The sequence below is a fragment of the Phasianus colchicus genome, chromosome 12 (genome assembly GCF_987193195.1).
Source record: "Phasianus colchicus chromosome 12, bPhaCol1.hap1.1, whole genome shotgun sequence".
Taxonomy (NCBI): domain Eukaryota; kingdom Metazoa; phylum Chordata; class Aves; order Galliformes; family Phasianidae; genus Phasianus; species Phasianus colchicus.
In genome coordinates this window covers 15,614,432-15,620,431 of record NC_143447.1, presented here as the reverse complement: position 1 = coordinate 15,620,431, position 6,000 = coordinate 15,614,432, and the positions used below count along the sequence as shown (strand labels likewise).

At 38.2% G+C, this 6,000-nt stretch overlaps 1 protein-coding gene across 4 annotated transcripts in view; it reads right to left on the bottom strand.

The window, feature by feature from the left end:
- Window positions 1-4,349: 4,349 nt before the first annotated feature.
- Window positions 4,350-6,000, bottom strand: part of LOC116225415 (uncharacterized) — a 62,249-nt gene continuing 60,598 nt past the window's right edge. For all 4 annotated transcript variants that reach the window (XM_090149066.1, XM_090149068.1, XM_090149070.1 and 1 more), the window contains exon 8: window positions 4,350-4,479. The gene's annotated coding sequence lies outside the window, so the exon portion shown is untranslated. The remainder of the gene's footprint in view (window positions 4,480-6,000) is intronic.

The following is a 6,000-nucleotide window of genomic DNA, read 5'->3' as shown; positions in this document are numbered from 1 at the left end:
CGTTAGCAATTTCAACATTTTCTGATATTAGATTTTACACAGAGTCAATTCAAAAATAGAAGAAAAAGTGCAAACATTTCCCCTCCCCCAAAATGGTTTTCGGTTTTACAGTGAAGAATATGAATACGAAGATGGATTTCCTCCCCTCCCCCCCCCAATAGTTCCTTTCCTAAGTGTTTATCAAATAGTTTATGCAAACATATTTCAGCTTATGGTTTATTTATGGATAGTTCAATTTCAGCCTCCAAAAAGGTGTGGAATTGGTTACCCAAGCCACGTGCTGGTTATTTATTTATTTACTTATTTATTTATGACTGGCTGAATGAAACTTTTTAAACAAGGGAAAAATGAATGAAGAATAGCAAAGAAATGATGCCGCAGTTTAGAATGAATAAATCAACAGGTCTAAATGTCATGAAACTGACTTCTGCAATATCCTCATGAATAGTCAGGGTTTTCAGGAAGGCCTGTTGACAAAAGACTTGCACATTCGGTGATCTGCTCTGAACATATAAAAACCACACACACTTATGAATGTATGCATACAGTCTTGAACGATGTCCCATGTAAGTGTCCAGCTCTTCTGTTCACGTGCTGAGTATTTTCTGATCATACAACTACGTAGAGATGTACATAAATAGCTATGTATGCTTCCTGAATCACACTGTTTGCACTTGAGATAGAAGAACTTCAAATGTAATGTCAACTCTCAGAAATCTAATGAGGTTTATCTTTCTGAACCAATCTCCTATGGATCTGGGCATCTGCCACTAGACATGAGGCTCTGCAGCTGAGACACATTTGCACTCCCACAGAGTTTGGGGTCAGAGGACAGTTAGGAGGACAAGGCTCTTTGGGACTGTATGTCCTCAAATACAATCCCACAAGAGTGGCAGAAACGTCACACTACAAATCCAGGAAATGGAGAAACACTTAATGAAGAGAGTTAAGAGGGAACATGGAAAGATTATGACAGTGAGGGGAGGGATTAAGTGGTGATGAGAACATAAGCAATAGATGGTTGGCGTTGTGGGAGTTCACAACCAGAAAGAACACATAAGGTCATAAACATTTTCTTCCTGTTTGATTTATGAAAAACAGCTAAAAGCGTCTTCCTAGTTGCTAGATTTTTTTTTTTTTTTTGACTCTCAAGTAAATGTATCAGGATGAAACACTGGACTTTTTGTCAACTTTGTAACATCTCTGTATAAAACCCTTATTTCCGCAGAAGTATTGCACATAATTCTTCTCAGTAGTGAAGACTGTCAGTGCTGAAGTTTGAAATGTTTAATACTTCCCTTTCCCAAAATGATCAACATCATCAGTTATCTTTCTAAACTTAACTGATCCACTCTGCTTCATTAAGTGCAGGAAAGCAAAGTTTGGTACGTATGGCATCTGGTTAGCTTTGACATCCCCTCAAGTGTCAATGATTTCATTTTTGTCTGGATTATCTGGGCATAGGACCAGGAAGAAGCTTAAGCTCTGTTGCCTGGGAATAAAATGCTTCAATCCCTCCAACCTTCATTTTCTAGTCAGAAGACACTTTGCATCCTAAACTGACATATTTTCCATTTTTACAGTCTACATTTACAAGTTTCTTCCATATGGCTAAAGTTAAAATTCACAGAGGCTATAGATAGCCAGGCCACTCTTCTTATTAATCTGAAACGTGCCAGCTAAATTAGAAAACTCTAACTTTGTAGAACAAAATATGAGCTAATAATTGTTTAGTTCTTCACTAATAGCATACCTGAATCAAAGCATCTTGTTTTCCAGTTTGAACCACTTAGGAATTAGCAATAGCATACTGTACTATCGCCAGTTTGAACAGATGGATTTAGAACCAGAGAGTCAAATATATCCCTTTTTGGAATTTTGTCTGCCTAATTTACTTGTGTTACTGTTACAGAGACACCAAGATAGCTGATGATGCTGCTCTGTGCTGTATTTACTCGACTGCATTGCCACACAGAAATGTGATTCATAGACTCCCAGGAATTGCAGATGGAAGAGCCATATTAGATCATTCAATCCATCTCCCTGCTGATGCAGAATTGCTTGCTACAGCTACAGTACATTTTCTAGTGTTTTGTCTGGTGTAGTTGTATAAGTCCTCTGACATGGGACTACCACTACTTCCCTTGGGACACTACTCCACTGTTCATCTTTCAAAATTGGCACTGTCAGAGATAGGGTAGAACATGAGCCAGACCACTGACCTGTGTGCAGTTGGGAATTCCTCTCTTCCTATGAGCTAGGTGACTCTGCATGAAGATGCTGTGCCATCAATATTACATGGTGCTTGTGGACATGTTACAGATTATACAGATTACTGAAATGGGACATTTTTTCCTCTCATTTGTGAGATACATTTTGCTTTTTCAAACCTGCCAACTTCTCCCTCTGGTACATCTGCTAGTCCTTAACATGGTCTATGTGAAGACTTGACACTAAAAAGGCATCCAGATTATCTCATCTCCTTGATGGATTCTTGCACTTCTTGTGAGAATGAGGAAGCTCAACTCGACATATCTTCAGAGATTTGACCCACAATCAGTCATAGTCTTTTCAATCTTACTAATGACGCTGACTTCTTGGAGGATTTTGGTTACTTGTTTATCGCTAGAGTAGCCCTGATTTTATTTCACAAGAACAGGACAAAGTAGTTTCCCATTTTCTGGTTGTTAACAACAACAACAACAACAACAACAAGGTGGCCAGTAATGTCAGTCAACACCAAACATTTTCCAAAACCATCAGCAAACCAAGAAATGAAAATATATATCTATTTGTTTGGCTAAATTGAAACATTATACTTCAAAATATGAGTACATTGCAAACATTTAAATAATCAGAGGAAATATTTATATATGGAATTGCAGTAGGTGTCTTTTGAACAGACTAGTTTGTTTATCTGACCTCTTTTCATATTAAAAAAAAAGTCAAAGTTCCAAAGTTCAGACAGAAAATTCCAGTTATCTCTACATACCCAGGCTTATTATTCTGTAGGTCTTCTAAATGGGACTGTATGGCCATCCATCCTACCTTCCTGACGATCTGCTTTTTTTTTTTTTTTTTTTTTTAAACCATGACTCTTATTGAAGAAGGCTGACCAGTATCAAAAGATTTCTCTGGAATCAATCAGAATTCTGTCTGCAGAAGAACAGAAAACAAAACAAACGCAAGTTTTCACTTCAGGAACCACCAGGACATGGAAACTGGAAAATGAAACCTGAAAAAGTGAAGATCAATTTACATTTATACAATAAAAAAGTACATGCATATTTTTGGTCACCTATGTGTTTTTTCTTAGGTACTGAGCCAAAACTGGACACATCAACTACCAAACAAAAATGCTGTTACGGCAGTAACGCTAGCCCTTCTGGAGGCAATAACTAGAGTCAGTCACAGAGTAAATCCTTATCTGATGAGCTTTCCAGCCCAATTTTTTTAGACACGAGAAGTTCAGATGGTTCAGATAAGGTTTGGCAGCTGAACTGATATTTGTCCCAAGCAAACCTCCAGAGGTTCACTAGTCACTAGCAATAAATGAAAGTCTTTATAATGTGATGGCTATTTTGTAGCCAACATGAAATAAATTGGTGGTGCCAGCTTGGGTCCTAGGAGACATCTGTCTAGATCCAAATACCATCACCAGGTTGCTAGACTTCTCTGCAAGAGGGTGGGTATCTGAAGACTTTAATGAAACTTCATTCAAAGTGGGATGGCTTCCCCCTTTGTCTTGGAGTAGAGTACAGCAACAAGGCAGATTGATAAAATGGGAAAGCTGTTACAACGAAGGTGTGGTGACAGAAGGACCAGCACAATAGAAAGGTAGTATAATGGAAGGAAAGAAGATTGCTCACCTGTATCAGGAGGTTTACAAGGAAATGATTCACCAAGGAGGTATCTCCAGAAAGAGATCCTTCCTCAGTGGCAGTCAGCCCTTCAATGAAGTCTAAGAGAGGTGCAGCAAGGCTCCACTCCTTCTGGTCATACAGCTGAATTGCCTTCACCTGTGCTCCCAGGGCTGGCTGGGTCCTTTTCCCAGTGCTCAATCAGTGGTTCAGGCCGTGACTCAGCAGTTCTCATACAAGTGGTAACCTGACTGTTTTCAAGGGCTGTAGATCTAGCACATTTGTGCAATGGAGTCTCATTCAAGAGACATCATAGAAAAAACAAGCATTTTAGGATGCAGTATGCACTGTGAGTTCCACATCCACCCCGTCTCTTTCCCATTAGCTTCCTTGTCTGCTATGCCAGGTGTTCTAATTAGCCATATGTATAAATATTTGTCTAACTTTTTTTTTAATCATTCTGGTACTGTATATATAGGAAGAAGTGGAGCCAATCTGTGCATGAAAATCTATGTTTGAAGATATCCTTTTGGCTGCTGGTAAATAAGGCCTTCTTTAACAGCCCCTGCTGCAGTTGGCTGCTGTCTCAGAGCCACTTTTCCAACTACTAGAAAGCAAACTAGGAAAAAAAAAATATGGATGAGATATTGACCTTCCACACATCATACATTTTATCAATAAGTATTAATGACAAAGACACTAAGGAATGTAATCTCCCATCAATTAATCAATACAAATCCCGTTAACACTCAATAAGGGGACAAGAAAGCCTTCAAGAGCTTCACACTTGGACTTTGTATAGGACTCCCTCTAAAGGCCTTGGAAGTCTTTTCTTTCCCCTTAGAGCCACGAATATATTGTGTTTTTAATGAAATGAAGAATCAAGGAGTCTCAGTAGCTGAAGATCCTTTACAGATTCCACGTCCACTTCATGGAAAAATTGAATGCTTATTTGAAGGGTGTCAATTCTTCTAGAATCTGAAACTGAGAATTTCATAGCATCGGTCATTCTGAAAGAATATTGACAGCACTGGTAAAAACAAGGGAAAGTTAAAGTATGTTTCAAGCTTTCTTGAAATTACAGGATAGCAGCTTTTAGTTAGCTGCCTTTCTCCTTCCTCATGTCTCTGCTCTCTCCCTTCAGTTTCAGGAGTGATACCATACACCCAACCTTGACCCCTTTCTTTGTAGATCCACAATCATTTGCAGTAGTGATTTACCTCAGTCCCTACACTGTGCAATTTTTGCTTCCTCTGAAACTAAAAAATGAAGGTAAACTTCATAGGAACTTAGAAGTAGGTTCAGAACACATATTTAGCTCAGTGAAGATTTAGCAAAGGATAAGTTAGTTAAAGAGAGCACTAATGTTACTCAGAATAATTGCTTCAGGTTAACCATTAGAGCTTTGGGCAACTTTATCAAGTTCTTGAAATGTTTTTGAATGCAATAGCATGGTGGAAATAAGAGAAAAAATTGCATACACATATCTAAGTTTTCCAACCAAACAATCCTAATTTAAGATGATGGAGCAAAAGAAAATCAGTTTCTGAGTTGTGTGTTTTACTTTGGGGGGGGCTGTTTTTCTTTTTTGAAGCATCTTGTGGGGAAATGTGCAAAGCCTCTGAAAGTAATTTGTACTGAGTATTAATTTGGGGTGAGGGCTTAAAGCCTTTTTGCCTTTCTGGAAGTCTTTGCATAAATCCATAGGAAATTTAGGGCCCAAAATATCAGTGAATCGAATAAAATCGTTTTCCTTATGTTTCCTATTTCCCTCTCTCTCTCCACTTTCCTGTATTCATGTTTCTTTGAATATTTGAGGAAGAAAAAAAAAAAAAAAGCAAAAAAACCTGTCTACAATTCCTCATTCTCTGTTTTTGCAATTAGATGTGCAGTCTATATTAACAGTATCATGGGAAGACAGTTGGGCTGTCTGCCTCCTTCCTGGTTGCCTATGAATTGCTTCAGCTTGCAAAGAAAACATTGTGGGACTTTGTTCAGAGAAGTAAGAAGCTAAATATTTATCTTCCCTCTTATAATTTATGCAGCATGGGAGTAATATAGAAAGAACCAAGACTGAAAGGTCAAGTGAGCTTCCAAACAATGTTGTACAATGATATATCATTGCACTTATACTATGGCC